An 18,720-nucleotide genomic window follows, 5' to 3' on the forward strand; every position below is an offset into this window, starting at 1 on the left:
CAAAAGAGGAGACAGAGAGACTAATTGCCAAGGAAAGTAAAACGAATCCCAAACTGTTCTTTAACTATATAAACAGTAAAAGGATTAAAATTGATGTAGTTGGTCCATTGAAAAATAACCTGGGTAAAATCATAGAGGGCGATGAGGGTAAAGCAAACCTACTCAATAGCTTCTTCTCAACTGTTTTCACAAAAGAAAACAATTTATCGGAGGAAATGCAGAGTGATAAAGTAAACCCTCCGCTAAATATCACCCACCTAACCCAGGAGGAAGTTCAGAAACGCCTAAATAATATCAAAATAGACAAGTCACCAGGCCCAGATGGCATACACCCCCGGGTACTAAAAGAATTAAGTAATGTGATAGACAGACCGCTGAATCTTATATTCAAGCACTCTTTATGGACAGGGACTGTCCCACTAGACTGGCGCCAAGCAAATGTGGTACCAATATTTAAAAAGGGGTCTAAAAGTGACCCTGGGAACTATAGACCAGTCAGCTTAACGTCTGTTGTGGGTAAATTGTTTGAAGGATTTCTTAGAGATGCTATTGTAGAATATCTTAATGATAATAACTGTCTAACTCCATATCAACATGGATTCATGAGGGATCGCTCCTGCCAAACAAACCTGATCACCTTCTACGAGGAGGTGAGCTCACAGCTGGACCGGGGAGAGTCAGTGGATGTTGTATACCTTGACTTCTCCAAAGCGTTTGATACCGTGCCACACAAAAGGTTGGTATATAAAATGAGAATGCTTGGTCTGGGGGATAATGTGTGCAAGTGGGTAAATAGCTGGCTGAGTGATAGAAAGCAGAGGGTGGTTATCAATGGAGTAAGCTCAGGGTGTGTCAGGGTTACTAGCGGGGTGCCTCAAGGGTCTGTCTTGGGCCCTATATTATTTAATATATTTATTAATGATCTAGTGGAAGGGATGCATAGTAAAATAGCAATATTTGCAGATGATACTAAACTTTGTAAAGTAGTTAATACAGATGAGGATAGGGCACAGCTACAGGAGGATTTAGATAAATTGGGGAGTTGGGCCAAAAAATGGCAAATGGGGTTCAATGCCGATAAATGTAAGGTCATGCACATGGGAAAGAAAAACAGCAGTCACCCATACATATTAAATGGAAAACCGTTGGGGAAATCTGACATGGAGAAGGACCAGGGCGTCTTGGTTAATAGCAAATTAAATTGGAGTGTCCAGTGTCAGGCAGCAGCTGCGAAGGCAAATAGAGTCATGGCATGCATCAGAAGAGGAATAGGGGCATATGATAAGAACATTGTTCTTCCTCTGTATAAAGCGCTGGTAAGGCCGCACATAGAATATTGTGCACAGTTCTGGGCTCCGGTGCTCAGGAAAGACATATTGCAGCTAGAGAGGGTACAAAGGAGGACGACTCAGGAAAGACATATTGGAGCTAGAGAGGGTACAAAGGAGGGCGACTAAGGTAATAAAGGGAATGGAGGGACTAGAATACCCAGAGAGGTTGTCAAAATTAGGCCTATTTACGTTGGAAAAGAGAAGGCTTAGGGGAGACCTCATAAACATGTATAAATACATCAGGGGGCAGTACAGAGATTTCTCCCATGACCTGTTTATACCAAGGATGGTGACAAAGACGAGGGGGCACACTATGCGTCTGGAGGAAAGGAGGTTCCAGCACCAGCATAGAAGGGGATTCTTTACGGTCAGAGCCGTGAGACTCTGGAACTCTCTGGGAGAGGAAGTGGTGATGTCCAACTCACTTAATGAGTTCAAGAGAGGCCTGGACTCCTTTCTTGAGAACAATAAAATTACATCTTATGCTTAGTTAATTAATCCAGGGATTTAATCTGACTGCCAGATTGGTGTCGGGAACTGAATTTTTCCTCAATGATGTAAATTGGCCTATACCGCATGTATTTTTTTTTTTTGCCTTCCCCTGGATCAACGCTGCGGAATAGCTGCAGTGCACAAGAAATAGGCTGAACTGGATGGACGCTTGTCTTTTTTCGGCCTTATAAACTATGCAACTATATGTAACCTTTGTCATGGGGTGGTGTAATCCTGGTCGGGCACTCCTTGAGCACACACACAATGATAAATCTTTTATCCTCTCTGTCAATCTCTCCACTGGCTCCCCATTGCTCAGAGACTCCAGTTCAAAACCCTAACCATGACATACAAAGCCATTCACAACCTGTCTCCTCCATATATCTCTGACCTAGTCTCCCGTTACATACCCGCACGCAACCTCCGATCCTCACAAGATCTCCTTCTCTACTCCCCTCTTATCTCCTCCTCCCACAACCGAATACAAGATTTCTCCCATGCTTCCCCCCTACTCTGGAACTCTCTACCCAAACATATCAAACCCTCGCCTACCATGGAAACCTTCAAAAGGAACCTGAAGATCCACCTCTTCCGACAAGCCTACAACCTGCAGTAACCACCGCTCCACCATACCGCTGCACGATCAGCTCTACCCTCACCTACTGTATCCTCACCCATCCCTTGTAGATTGTGAGCCCTCACGGGCAGGGTCCTCGCTCCTCCTGTACCAGTCGCTGTCACATTATGTTTAATATTATTGTAATTGTTCTTGTATTATACCCCTTTTTCACATGTAAAGCACCATGGAATAAATGGCGCTATAATAATAAATAATAATAGTAATCATGTGACTCATTTTTAAGCCTTTTTTATAATAATACCAATAAACAGATATATATATTATTCAGATATGCATTGTTTGCCCCTTTTGTAGGTTTTAGCTATTGGATTAATCTGCAGGTAAACAGTGTTACAATGCTGCCCAACTGCCTTACTGAAAGTGCTTCTACCTGAAAAAATTAGTTTACTTACTCCTGGGCTTTCCAGGCTTTTAGAAAAGGGGGTGTGCATGAAAAAGTCATCATTTAGTACATAGTGAGCGACTGCTGTTAGCACCCCCCGGCACTTTGACAGATTCTGTACAGATGTGCTGCAGAGTGAGCTGTAATTCAAAATGTTGGAGCATATTTAACCCCATCACCCCCCAGCCTGATTTCACCTACCTGACCAGGCCAATTTTTTCAATTCTGACCAGTGTAACTTTATGAGGTTATAACTCTGCAACGATTCAAGATATCCCAGTGATTTAGAGACTGTTTTTTTGCGTGACATTTTGTGCTTCATGATAGTTTTAAATTTTGATTGAAATGATTTGCATTTATTTATGAAAATATGAAAAGTTTGACAGAAAATTTGGAAATGTATAAATTTTCAAACTTTGAATATTTATGTCCTTAAACCAGATAGTTATATCACGCAAAATAGTTAATAACTAACACTTACCACATGTCTACTTCTCATCAGCATCATTTTTGACACAAAACACAGGTCTGCAAAAAATAAAATTTCAAGAGCTGTTTTGGTTAATCCACATAATCGGTATGTTTTTTGGTACGCTGAATCCGAAAATGACCTCCATTTTGTCATAGGACATCACATTTCCTGACAATTTAGGTAACTATGGTAAATAAGGCAATATCATGAAATAAATGATAGCCAAAATGAAAGCCAAACTTCACATGCCAGAAATGCAAGCTTGTGTCCCTGTTGGAGGAAAAGTTGCGAAATCTAGAAGAGAGGTTAACTACCTTGAAAATCATTAAGGAAGGTGAAGAGTTCTTAGACAGAGCAGAATTATCTCTTCATGATTCAGAAAGAGAAGAAATTCGAACTGCACCTGAGGAAACAGAGGAATGGAAGCATGTGACCCACAGAAGCAGGAGGATCGAGAGGCAGTCAGCACCCATACTGCTCAGGAACCAGTACCAGGCTCTCACGCAGGAGAACCATGAAGAAATACAGCAAAATAAGACTTTGCCAGCAATGAATAACCTTGTAAGCCCTCAAAATCCTCCTGGATGGAGAAAGAAGAATGTTGTGAAGAAAAAACGGAGAGTGGTGGTCATGGGGGATTCCCTGTTAAGAGGAACAGAGGCCGCTATCTGCAGACCAGACATAACCTCAAGAGAAATGTGCTGTCTTCCAGGAGCAAAAATTAAAGATGTGTCTGACAGGATATCAAGACTCTTCAGACCTACAGATCACTACCCATTCCTGCTAATACATGTGGGGACAAATGACACCGCAAGAAAGGACCTGGAAACCATCTGCAGTGACTTTGAAGACTTAGGCAAGAAAGTGAAAGAATTGGGAGCGCAGGTGGTCTTCTCATCCATCCTCCCAGTGGATGGCCATGAAACAATGAGGTGGAATAAGATTCTACAGGTGAACAACTGGCTACGTCGATGGTGCCGTCAACAAGGATTTGGATTTCTGGATCACGGAATAAATTACCTATACGATGGACTACTTGCTAGAGATGGGGTGCACCTTACGAAGACTGGAAAACATGTATTTGGAAGTCGCCTTGCTACACTCATCAGTAGAGCTTTAAACTAGAACAATGTGGGAAGGGAAGCAAAAGGCCAGAAAAAGCCATACAACTGACAAATACTATTGAGATCTCTGCTACTGGAAGTGGAAAGGAAGAACAAAGACAAAACAATTTAAATAATAAAAATATGGGAGGAAGAGAAACCAATCACAAACTAAAATGTTTTTATACAAATGCACAAAGCATGGGCAACAAACAAGGAGAATTGGAACTACTAATGCAGGAAAAGGAATATGATGTCATTGGAATCACTGAAACTTGGTGGGACGATACACATGATTGGAATAAAAGGCTAAAAGGATACAACTTATTTGCAAGAAACAGACTTGATAAACGAGGAGGAGGTGTTGCATTGTATGTTAGAAAAGCGTATATCTGCACAGAGATTGAAGCTTCAGAGACTGGGAGTTCTGTGGAAACTGTTTGGGTAAGAATACAAGGAGAGAACAACGGAAAGGACACCATTGTAGGCATTTACTACAGGCCACCTGGGCAAGCTGAAGATATGGATGAACTCTTTATGTATCAAATGACCAAGTTCTCCAAAAAATATGACGTAGTGGTCATGGGAGATTTCAACTATCCAGACATTTGTTGGGAATCTCTCTCAAGTAAAACTAACAGGTCAAGCAAATTCTTATCCTCTCTTGCTGACAACTTTATCTTCCAAAAGGTAGGGGAGAAAACAAGGGGATCTGCTACTTTGGATCTAATCCTTATAAACAGGGAGGAAATGGTTGAGGAGGTAAAGGTGGCTGGGACCCTAGGAGGCAGTGATCATGCTATTATAGAATTTTGGATAACTAGAGGAGGAAGACATGTGAAGACTCAAACTTCAAGGTTAGATTTTAGAAAGGCAGATTTTAAGAGACTCAGAAAGAGAATAGGAGGGATCCAATGGCTGGATGTCCTTAAGGACAAAAATGTCCAGGAAGGATGGGAAATTTTTAAAAATGAGATTCTCAAAGCACAATCGTTAACAATCCCGAAAAGTAGGAAGAATGGGAAGCATTTAAGGAAACCAGGATGGATGAACACAGAACTTAAACACATGCTAAAAAGAAAGAAAGAAATGTTTATTAAATGGAAAGAGGGAGGCATATCTAAAGAAGATTATAATGCAGTCTGCAGATCCTGCAGGGCACGTATCAGGTTAGCTAAAGCTGACAATGAATTAAGGCTTGCAAGAGATGTCAAAAGCAATAAAAAAGGATTTTGGGGGTATGTCAAAAGTAAAAGAAAAGTCAAAGATGCTATAGGATTTTTATAGGATGAAAATGGAGAAATGGTAAGAGAGGATGTTGAGAAGGCCGAACTTTTTAATTCCTATTTTGCATCTGTTTTCTCTCAGAAACAAAATGTAACATCAACTGATCTTCACTGTCCTTTTAAAGGAATAGAGGAATCCAAGTTATCTGTAAACAGAAAGATTGTGAGGGAATTTTTAGCTAACATAAATGAGTTCAAGTCTCCAGGTCCAGATGAATTACACCCCAGAGTACTGAAGGAGATCGTAGAAGAAATTTTAGAACCACTCTCCATAATCTTTGAAAATTCTTGGAGAACAGGAGAAGTCCCAGAAGACTGGAGAAGAGCAAATGTTGTTCCTATCTTCAAAAAGTGGAAGAAGGTGGACCCAGGGAACTATAGGCCGGTGAGTCTGACTTCTATACCAGGAAAGATCTTTGAACAAATTATTAAACAACATGTATGTAAGTACATGGATAAGAATGAAGTGATTAACCAGAGTCAGCATGGGTTTGTAACTAACAAGTCATGTCAGACTAACTTAATTTCCTTCTATGACAGAATCACTGACTGGGTGGATCAGGGAAATGCTGTAGATATAGTATATCTTGACTTCAGCAAAGCATTTGACAAAGTATCTCACACCATCCTTATTGAAAAAATGACCAAGTATGCAATGGACCAGGCAACTGTTAGGTGGATTCATAACTGGCTTAGTGATCGGACTCAAAGGGTGGTTGTAAATGGCTTCACATCCAGCTGGATGAATGTCTCAAGTGGGGTACCACAGGGCTCCGTCCTGGGACCTGTATTGTTCAACATCTTTATCAATGATTTAGATGAAGGAATTGAGGGTAAACTGATTAAATTTGCTGATGACACAAAGCTAGGAGGGATAGCTAATACTAGAGAAGAGAGAGAGAGGATTCAAAAAGACCTAAATAAACTGGAGCAGTGGGCAGCAACCAACAGAATGGTTTTTAACAGGGAAAAATGCAAAGTACTACATCTGGGCAATAAAAATGAAAAAAGCATATACAGAATGGGAGGAATAGAGCTAAGCAACAGTACATGTGAAAAAGACTTAGGTATACTAATAGATCATAGACTGAACATGAGTCAACAGTGTGATGCAGCAGCAAAAAAGGCAAATACAATTCTGGGATGTATTAACAGAAGCATACAGTCTAGATCACATGAAGTCATTATCGGTCTTTACTCCTCTTTGGTCAGACCTCATCTGGAATACTGTGTACAGTTTTGGGCACCACATTTTAAAAAAGACATAGACAAACTGGAGCAAGTTCAGAGAAGAGCGACCAGAATGGTGACTGGTCTGCAAACCATGTCCTATGAGGAACGGTTGCAGGATTTGGGAATGTTTAGCTTGCAAAAAAGAAGACTGAGAGGAGACTTAATAGCTGTCTACAAATATGTCAAGGGCTGTCACATTGTAGAAGGATCATCTTTATTCTCATTTGCACAAGGAAAGACTAGAAGCAATGGGATGAAACTAAATGGGAGGAGACACAGATTAGATATTAGAAAAAACTTTTTGACAGTTAGGGTGATTAATGAGTGGAACAGGCTGCCACGAGAGGTGGTGAGTTCCCCTTCAATGGACGTCTTCAAACAGAGGCTGGACAGACATCTGTCTGAGATGATCTAGTGAATCCTGCTTTGAGCAGGGGGTTGGACCAGATGACCCAGGAGGTCCCTTCCAACTCTACCATTCTATGATTCTATGATTCTATGAAATGAAAATAGACTTATAAAATTAAGTTTTATTACAAATTTTTCATGAAAATAATTTTTGAACTGAAATGACCTCACTAACACTCACTCAAATTGATTTTTTTTCCCTGTGAGGCTCCTCTTGGTACATTTACGCTTGTGAGTAGCATCTGGAATGTCTCTCTGAAGCATCCACGAGCAGTCTGCCATCATCGTAATGCTCCATTTTCCCTGGTATCTTCTTTCCATCTCTTTAATGTCCTGTTGGAATAGTTCACCTTGCTCTTCACTCACAGCTCCCAAATTTTCAGGAAGGTAGTCAAGGTGGGAATGAAGGAATTGCACTTTCAAGCTAATCAGGCAACAATAAGTTTGAAATGCTTTCAGCATTAGTCTGATGATATTTTTGTAGTCAGGATATTTTTTATTGCCTAAAAATTTCTCTACAACCTCTTTCAATGCAATCCACGCTTCTTTTTGAGGATCTGTCATGGTATTGACAAACTCTTTATCAGCTATAAGTCTTCTAATGTCTGGTCCAATGAACACACACCTTCCTTCAATTTTGCCTCCTAGAGTCTTGGAAACTTGGTGACCAAGTATATGAAGCAATCCCAATCTCTTGGAAGTGATTTTACGAATTGCTTCATCAAGCACAATTTTATGTGGAGAGGTGGTAGAAGAACTTTATAGGAAGGTACCAAAGTTTTTCGAAAGACATTTTTTTCACCAATTGTGAGCACCCTCGGCTGCCAACTCTTCTTGGTCCAGTGATTTTGTCGGTCTTGACTGTCCCACAGACACAGAAAACAAGGTTATTTGGTATACCCAGCTTGTTGCCCGAGCATCATGCACAAGACCTTCAAATCCCCACACACTTACCAACCATGGTCTTCATATTTAAATTTTCAAATAACCAATTCCAAGTTCTCGTATGTTTCCTTCAAGTGTGCGAAATGACCTACAGGGATGGAAGTGTAAAAACCGCCGTGGAGTAAAACTGCTTTTTAGAAGAATCTATAAAAAGACGCCATTGCACTGAATCATATTGGAATTTGAAATGACCCATCAAATCTTTGACATCGATGCAATAAACCAACTTGTCTTTCTGGACAAAGTAAGGAATTAACTCCTTTTCACAATGTCTGAACAAGGAAAAAGACACTCCTGGTAACAATAAATTCCTGCTTTTCAGCCTTGATCCGAGTAACTCAGCGGCATCTTTGGGAAGATTCAAATCTCTTACTAAATCCTTCATCTCCTTCTGGGAAAAAAATTTTGGTCTTGTGTCATCTTCAAAGTCAGATCTTGATTCGTCATCTGGTTCAGGTATGATTCCACCTTCATCATAGCATTGGTATCTCTTCTAAGGTAGCAGGGGCCTTGGGTACTGGTATATTTGTACCATAGGTGATGGGACGAATTGCTGAGTGAAGATTAGGGTATGAAATGGAATGCTTCCATTTGGAATTATACCCTTTCACATTGCATGAACAAAAGTTGTCACTATGGTTCTTTTGCTCTTGCCATACCATAGGAATCCGATAATAGAAAGCTTTTTTCTTACCCTTGACCAATTTCAGAGATCCTCAACACACTGTTTGCACACTTTATGAGGCATCCAAACTTAATCTTGTTCTCCAAGTTTTAGTCTGAAGTATGCAAAGTATACTTTTTCACAAAGTCTGTAATTTTCAGCTGTTGATTCAACGCTGTATATTCACCACAAATGAAACAGAAACAGTCAGGCGAATTAATACACTTCCGCAAAGCCACAACGCTAATTTGGGGAAACAAAGTTGATGAATGAAATTCCAATGCAAGTTTCTTGAAAGCATAAGGACTAGTGATGAGCGAGCCTGCTCACCACTGCTCGGTACTCGCCCGAGCATCACTGTGCTCGACATGCTCGGCACTCAGTGGGTATTACCGGATTGCTCAGGCAGGAGCTCAGGTCCCCGCTCTGCATGTTTGGTGCTCTTTAGAGAATCAATGAACATGCAAGGATTTCTTGCCACGCACTGTCATGTTGGGTGTGGCATTACAGTGAATGGCTGGCCGCACAGCATCATTGGGTCTAAATAAGACCTGGTGCCGCTATGCTCGTCACAGTCTAACCCGGAAACAGTCCGAGTAGGGAGATGTGCTGCTGAGTCATGGAGAGATTTGCTTGCTTGCAGGTAGTACAGGTATCCCACAACATATATACACTGCTCAAAAAAAAAGGAAACACTCAAATAACACATCCTAGATCAGGATGAATGAAATATTCTCATTGAATAATTTGTTCTTTACAAAGTTGCATGTGCTGACCACAAAATCATACAAAAATCATCAATGTAAATCAAATTTATTAACCAATGGAGGCCAGGATTTGGAGTCAACCCCAAAATTAAAGTGGAAAAACACACTACAGGCTGATCCAACTTAGATGTAATGTCCTTAAAACAAGTCAAAATGAGGCTCAGTATTGTGTGTGGCCTCCACGTGCCTGTATGACCTCAATACTAGAGATGAGCGTTGTTCTACTCGAACTGTTCGCCAATCTCAAATTCGAGCTGTTTTGGGCGGTGTTCGAGCCGGTCGGCGAACACGAACAATTTGAGAAAAATTCGGCTGTTCGAGGTTATGTTCGATAACTGTTCGTGCACCAAAATCATAACTGGATTTTTTCTCAGTAATGATGAAAATTAATGTTAATACGCAGTTTGAGTGTACAGCGGGGCGGGGGGAGGGGCAGGGGATGGATCTCTGCAGGAACAATGAAGATCTCCATTTTTTTTTCTCTTTCCCGCATTTGCAGTGGGGAGGTGCAATCTGTCAGCCTATCAGCAGCGCACACACGGAGCGAAGTGCTTTTTTTCACACAAGCAAGGGCATGTGTGATTGGCAGTGTATGTCACATGTCCTTGCCCTATAAGACCAAGCCATTTTCCCCGTCGCCACCATTTTCTCACTGCTGCAGCTGCGTGTTAGACGGCACCGCTGTTGCTGTGTGCGATATACCTTGTTAATTTCAAGCCAATTTTCGCACAAATATACAGATAGCTTGGGAGTAGGGAATAGTTGTGATTGCAGTCCTTTTAAGGACTAGGTTACAGCATTTCCTACGACTTTTATCAGGCAGGTCTGTGCTCTTAAATAGATAGATTGTGGGAGTAAAGACTAATTGTAATTGGAGTCCTTTTCAGGACTAGGTTACATCAGTTCCTATCAGTTTTTGCCAGGTAGGTCTGTGCCAGTGCTGTGCAAGTTTTTTTCACAGCATTTGGCTGAATCTAGCAAAGCTAATCCTTTTTGGCCTATTGCAGAGTGTGTTAGTCAGTGGAGCAGCCTATCTGTGTTGCAAGATATACCACCTGTGTATAGAATACCAATTTTTTTACTGCACCTAGTGAAGTAAAATCTTTTGGGCATAGCATCATTCTATTAGTCCATCTATACTGACCTCCATCAGGTTGCAAACTGAATATAATTTTTTTCTGATCTAGCTCTGAAAAAATATTTGGGCTTCTAGCGGTGTGTGGGACTTGGTCTATTAGTCCATCTATACTGACCTCCATCAGGTTGCAAATTAAAAATAATTTTTTTCTGCATCTAGCTCTGAAAAAATATTTGGGCTTCTAGCAGTGTGTGGGACTTGGTCTATTAGTCCATCTATACTGACCTCCATCAGGTTGCAAATTAAAAATAATTTTTTTCTTCATTTATCTCTGAAAAAATATTTGGGCTTCTAGCAGCGTGTGGGACTTGTTCTATTAGTCCATCTATACTGACCTCCATCAGGTTGCAAATTAAAAATATTTTTTTTCTGCATCTAGCTCTGAAAAAATATTTGGGCTTCTAGCAGTGTGTGGGACTTGGTCTATTAGTCCATCTATACTGACCTCCATCAGGTTGCAAATTAAAAATAATTTTTTTCTGCATCTAGCTCTGAAAAAATATTTGGGCTTCTAGCAGTGTGTGGGACTTGGTCTATTAGTCCATCTATACTGACCTCCATCAGGTTGCAAATTGAATAAAAAAAATTTCTGCATCTAGCTCTGAAAAAATATTTGGGCTTCTAGCGGTGTGTGGGACTTGGTCTATTAGTCCATCTATACTGACCTCCATCAGGTTGCAAATTAAAAATAATTTTTTTCTGCATCTAGCTCTGAAAAAATATTTGGGCTTCTAGCAGTGTGTGGGACTTGGTCTATTAGTCCATCTATACTGACCTCCATCAGGTTGCAAATTAAAAATAATTTTTTTCGTCATTTAGCTCTGAAAAAATATTTGGGCTTCTAGCAGTGTGTGGGACTTGTTCTATTAGTCCTTCTATACTGACGTCCAGCAGGTTGCAAATTGAATATAATTTTTTTCTGCATCTAGCTCTGAAAAAATATTTGGGCTTCTAGCGGTGTGTGGGACTTGGTCTATTAGTCCATCTATACTGACCTCCATCAGGTTGCAAATTAAAAATAATTTTTTTCTGCATCTAGCTCTGAAAAAATATTTGGGCTTCTAGCAGTGTGTGGGACTTGGTCTATTAGTCCATCTATACTGACCTCCATCAGGTTGCAAATTAAAAATAATTTTTTTCTGCATCTAGCTCTGAAAAAATATTTGGGCTTCTAGCGGTGTGTGGGACTTGGTCTATTAGTCCATCTATACTGACCTCCATCAGGTTGCAAATTAAAAATAATTTTTTTCTGCATCTAACCCAGCCAATAGTTTTGGCCTAATACCACAGATTGGCCACTCAGCTCTGCTCGGTTACCATCCATTGTTTTTTTGTGCAAACAACTCCAGAGTTGTGAATTAGTTAACCACCAAAATGAGTGGAAAAAGGCCTGCTGCTGGTGGAAAGGGGAATAGGCGTGTTGGGAAGGGGAAAAAAGGTTGTGTCCGTGGGGTAGGTGCAGAAGAAAGACCATCTTCCAGCCAAACTAAAATGTCTACTTCTTTTAGCGGACAATGTGATAAGATCCCTTTCTTACGGCCACGCCAATCGCTACAAATTCCAGATGAGGCACAAAAACAGCAGGTGCTTCAACGGATATCAAGTGCTCCTTTAAGTGGGCTCTCCTCCACATCAACTTCAACATCACAAATACTCCAGTCCTCAAAGGTGTCACCCAAATCGCACTTGCTTCCTCACAGCTCCCAAATCTCCAGCTGCCCGTCTGAGTATGAGGTAGAACAGATGGTTGAGTCTGCAGAGCTGTTTACTCATACTATAGCCTGGGAATCAGAGGTCGACTCCAGCGCTTCTGTGAATCCAGACGAGGAAATGATCTGCACTGATGCCCAGAATCTTTATGAGTAGGATCCAGGACCAGACGCAGAAGGTTCTGACCATAATGTAGACCCTCATTCCCAAACTGTAACTCCTGTTGGTGGAGACAATGAGGAAGACGATGATAAGACTCAAATACCTGATTGGAGCGACAACTTTAGTTTTTTGTCAGGGCAGGAACAGGTTGGCTCTGAGGACGACGGGTGTGATAACGCACAGGGTGATGATGATGAGGTCGGAGATCCCACTTACTGTCAACCCACAGTCAGCCAAGAGATGAGGTCAGCAGAGGAGGTGGAGGAAGATGCTAGTGACGACGTGGTCAGGTTGCGCCTTCCTGGACAGAGACGTAGTACTGGAAGCACGTCAACAACTGCATCCTCAAACACAACTCTGCCTCTCACCACAAGTCGTGGTGGCTCTTCAGGTCGCATGGGTGCTAAGCCTTGCATAGCCTGGGCATTTTTTCAGATCGATAAAGATGACCCAACTCGTGTTATCTGTAACATTTGTCAGCAAAAGCTAAGTAGAGGCCAAAAAATACATAGTTTGAGTACTTCATGCATGAACCGGCACATGGACATAAAGCATAAGTTGCAGTGGGAAGCTCAGTGTGCTACAATGCGGTCTAGCCGGCCGGGCCAACCACCGTCTGCCATATCTTGTGCATCCGCGGCCTCTTCATCCTCTGTGACTGGGGGGACAGCAGTCACACCTGTTTTGGGGCGCAGACCTGCCACCTCTTTACCCGCAACAGCCAGCGTGATTGGCAGGTCTTCATTTTCTTTGGAGGTGGTAACACCAGCTGGTCTTGAGCGCTGTCCGACATCGATAGCACCACCTTTGGATCAAGGCAACCTAACATGTCCGCCTGCATCTTCCTCACAGACCGGCAGTTTGCCGGGGACACCCTTATCAACCCCGTCTAAGCACAATAGCCAGCCCTCGGTCCCTCAGATGTGGACAAGTAAAAGACCATTTCCTCCTAGCCATGAGAAAGCTAAGAGGTTGAATTTCACCATCTGCAAGCTCTTGGCTACAGAAATGCTGCCTTTCCGCCTGATGGACACAGAGGATTTTCGAGACCTTATGTCCGTCGCAGTGCCCCAGTACCAGATGCCCAGTCGGCACTACTTCTCAAAGAAAGGTGTGCCTGCGCTCCACCAGCATGTCGCACACAACATCACCGCTTCTTTGAGAAACTCTGTGTGTGACAGGGTGCATTTCACCACAGACACTTGGACGAGTAGGCATGGACAGGGGCGTTACATGTCGCTGACTGGGCACTGGGTAACTATGGTGACAGCAGGACAAGGGGCTGCTGTCCAAGTCTTGCCGTCCCCACGAGTTGTGCGTCAATCCTCTTTATGTCATTTTTCCTCCACTGCTTCTGCCTCCTCAACCTCCTCTCGGTCTTCCACCTGCACCCAAAGCCTGTCTGGTCATGCCACAAGCTTTCTAACTGCGCAGAAGGGATCCTGCACACCTCCTTACTATGCTGGCAGTAGGGCTCAAAGTCATCAGGCAGTTTTTACATTGAAATGTCTGGGAAATGTGAGTCACACAGCTGAGGAGTTGTGGTCAGCTCTGGAGAACCAATTTCATGAATGGTTGTCTCCACTGGACCTGAAACCAGGGAAGGCCATGTGCGACAATGCTGCAAACCTGGGTGCGGCCCTTCGCCGGGGCAATGTCACACACGTGCCTTGTATGGCTCACGTGTTGAACCTGGTTGTCCAGCAATTTTTAGCCCACTATCCCAGACTAGATGGCCTTCTGCAGAGGGCACGGTCGCTGTGTGCTCACTTCCGCCGTTCGCATCCCGCAGCTCAGCGACTTACATCTCTACAGAAGTCGTTGGGCCTGCCACTTCACCGGCTAAAATGCGATGTGCCTACCCGGTGGAATTCAACTCTGCACATGTTGCAGCGACTGTGGCAGCACCGACAAGCCCTGGTGCAATACGTTCTGACGTATAGCCTGGGCCAACGAGATTCAGAGGTGGGGCAAATCACGCTGGAGGAGTGGTCTCAGATCAGGGACCTATGCACCCTTCTGCACAGTTTTGAAATGGCGACGAAGATGTTTAGTGCTGACGATGCCATTATCAGCATGACTATTCCGGTGATTTACATGCTGGAGCACATGTTAAACAGAATTCGGAGTCAGGTGGTGGCACAAGAGGAGGTGGAGGAAGTAGAGGAGGAGGAGTTGTATGCGGAAGGGCTAACATCTGCAAGGTCCAGACGGTCGGCAGCACCAAGGCGGCAGGCATGTGAGGGTGGGGGAGATGGTTTAACCAGGGCGCATGGTAGCAGCCAAACTAGTGAGGAAGGTGCAGGAGCCCAGGAAGAAGTGGAGGACGAACTGATGGAAGACTCATCAGATGAGGGAGACCTTGATCACATTTCTGTTGTGCGAGGTTGGGGGGAGAGGACAGAGGAAGGAAGCATGATTGTTACCTCGCCACCAACACAACAGGGACTTGGTGCTCCTGGATGCGCAACACACATGAGTGCCTTCTTGCTGCACTACCTGCAACATGACCCTCGAATTGTGAGAATTAGAAATAATTCTGACTACTGGGTTGCCACACTGTTAGATCCCCGGTACAAAAGTAAATTTGCAGAAATTATTCCTGCCATAGAAAGGGATGCATGCATGCAGGAGTATCAGCAGAGACTGTTGCAGAATCTTACATGTGCTTTTCCACAAAATACCAGTGGTGCACGTAGTGAATCTCACAGTTCCAACTTGCCAACCGTGGGACCGTCAAGTGTTCAGCACTCAAACCGTAACAGAACCACAGTATCTGCTGGTAACATCAATTTTGCGGAATCATTTCACCACTTTTTTAGCCCATCCTTTGCAAGGCCACAGGAGACAAGAAGTCTGACACATAGTCAACGCCTAGAGACGATGGTACAGGAGTATCTCCAAGTAAACATTGAAGCCACGACTGTGTCACTGGACCCTTGCTCTTTTTGGGCTTCCAATCTGGATAAATGGCCGGAGCTAGCCACTTACGCCTTGGAGATCTTGTCATGCCCCGCAGCCAGCGTTCTGTCTGAACGTGTGTTCAGCGCTGCTGGTGGTGTGCTGACAGATAAGCGCACGCGGCTCTCCACTGATAATGTAGACAGACTCACGTTCATAAAGATGAACAAATCATGGATCCGAAACGACTTTTCTACCCCTGTGTCATCCTGGGGAGAGTAAAAGCTTGATGATTGGTTAAAATCACCCTACCAACCGTTTTAAGCTTTCAAATTACTAATCATGTTTATCTGTATCTTGACTGGAAAATAATTTGGGCTTTGTAGCAGTGTGCAGCACTGATCCTATTAGGCCATCTATAATAAGCTTCACCAGATTTAAAATTAAAAATAATTTTTAGCTGCATCTAGCCCGGAAAATAATTTTGGGGCTCCGAGATGCGCAAGACACATAAGTGCCTTCTTGCTGCACTACCTGCAGCATGACCCTCATATTGTCAGAATTCGAAGTAATCATGACTACTGGGTTGCCACACTCTTAGATCCCCCAAACTTTTCGATCAACCTTTTCATTTTAATAAAGACCAAAAAAATGGTCATTTTTGAAATTATAAGCATTAGCAGGTTGTTAGAAACTGAAATCAAACAGTTTTCAACTCAAAACTTTATTCTAGGTGATGTTACATTTTCACATAGGACCCCTTGTTCGAAAGGAGCTTCTGAACTCTCTCGTCCATTGAATTTGTCAGGTTTTGGATGGTTTCTGCTTCAATTGTTTTGCATGAGGACAGAATACCCTCCCAGAGCTGTTGCTTAGATGTGAACTGCCTCCCGCCATCATAGACACTCCTTTTAATGATGCTCCAAAGGTTCTGAATGGGGTAGAGGTCAGGGGAGCATGGGGGTCACACCATAAGTTTGTCCCCTTTTATGCCCATATCAGCCAGAGATGCAGATGTTTTATGTGCAGCATGAGATGGTGCATTATCATGCAGAAAAATGATCTTGCTGTGAAATACACGGTTCTTCTTCTTGAACCATGGCAGGAAGTGCTGTTTGAGAAAATCCACATACATTATGGAGTTCATCTTTAGCGCCTTCAGGGATCCTAAAGGGGCCGACAATCTCTCTCCCCATGATTCCAGCCCAAAACATTACTCCACCTCCTCCTTGTTGGCGCTGTAGCCGTGTTTGCGTGGGGTGTCCATCAACCAGCCATCCTCCACTCCATCCATCTGGACCATCGAGCGCTGCACGGCACTCATCCGTGAACAAAACAGTTTTGAAATCAGTCTTCATGTAATGTTTGGCCCACTGGAGCCGTTTCTGCTTGTGTGAAGTGGATAGAGGAGGTCGACAGGATGGCGTATGCACAGCTGCAAACCTCTGAAGGACCCTGCATCTTGTTGTTCGGGGGACGTTGGAGGCACAAGCAGCTTCAAAAACTTGTCTGCTGCTATGACAAGGCTTTTTTGCCGCTGCTCTTTCAACCTGACGGAATTGCCTGTAGGAAAGAGTCCTCAATTTGCCCTTATCAGCACGCACACGTGTGTACTGTGAATCAGCTACATAGTTCTTGATTGCCAAGACACTTCATCCTGATCATCGCACAATGTTGATTGTAGTCATGCCTTGACCTAAACACTCCACAATTTGTTGCTTCTCAGCAGCCGACACATCCTTTTTCTTTCCCATTTTGGCAGAAAATGTAGGCTGCTTAATAATGTGAGAGAGCCTTCTTAAGTAGTCTTGCCTTTCATTGGACACACCTGCCAAACTAATTAGCACAGGTGTCTGCAATTGCTTACAGTGATATAAAGAGCCCTGACACACATCACCATCAATGAGTTTAACTGACAAACAAACAAATTCTTCCCTTATCACTCCTAAACACTTTTTGCATAATAATTTGGAACGCGGTGTACATGTGCTTTTCCACAAAACACCAGTGGTTCACGTAGTGAATCTTACAGTTCTAACTTGCCAACCGTGGTCTGTATGGAATTGTTCAATAAAGGGCCCAAAATTAAGATAACATAGATGGGAGAGGTCTCTATGAATAGGAATTCCTAAGTATTTGATACCCTGTGAGAGCCAGGCAAAGGGAAAGTTGGACTGGATGGAATCCTATATGGATTTAGGGAGGGAGACATCGAGGGCCTCAGACTTCGCTGCATTGATTTTAAAATTTTACCATGTAACAAAGTGATCTATTTCAGCCATAACAGCAGGGATGGATATATATGATTGAGTGATATATACTAGGACATCATCAGCAAATAGAGAGCACTTGTACTCGGTGCCTCCCACCTCAATCCACCTAATATTGGGGTTATGGCGAATTGATGAGAGCAGGTGCTCCGTCACTAGGATGTATAAGAGAGGGGACAGAGGACATCCCTGCCTTGTCCCATTGGTGATTGTGAAAGGTGATGAAAATGTTCTGACGCACCCCCTGGGCCTTGGGACACCCGGAGCCGGACCCTTTTTGGTGGATGCTGGTGGTTGTAGTCTTCGTGGCGGCGATCCGGTTCCGTGGCTCAGGGCGGTCAAACCAGTGGCGGAACTATTTATGTGGTTTTGATGTTTAAATGTCCGACTACGCCACCCGTGGATTGCGGTCAGAGTGAACCGCCGCTACAGGGCAGACCGCTAAGGCTGGTGTTGTGGGTGCAGCAGAGCGTAGCATAACTCCCCACGGGAGGAGTATAGCCTCAGGGCAGTGTATGCGGAGGATGGGGGTGATGGTGCAGGGCAGCAGCAGTAACGACACGGAGTCAGTGATGCAGTTCAGGGCCTTTACTCACAGTTCTTTTTATCCAGACCACGTCTGCAGGTAACGGCTGCCCACGTCGTACTGTGCTCACCAGGTGAGGGGCTCAGACAACTCCCAGATAACTTTGGAGCGCTTCACAGGACCCCCTTTGTGTGTCCTTTGTCTGGCCTTTCTTACCAACACTTCTGTCCGGCTGCCTCGGGCCTCCTCTTGGTAAACTTGGCGCCAGTTTCCCTGACCCTATGTGGTGC

Source organism: Phyllobates terribilis, unplaced genomic scaffold (genome assembly GCF_046119375.1).
Source record: "Phyllobates terribilis strain yellow unplaced genomic scaffold, ASM4611937v1 Scaffold_3__8_contigs__length_932513732, whole genome shotgun sequence".
NCBI lineage: Eukaryota > Metazoa > Chordata > Amphibia > Anura > Dendrobatidae > Phyllobates > Phyllobates terribilis.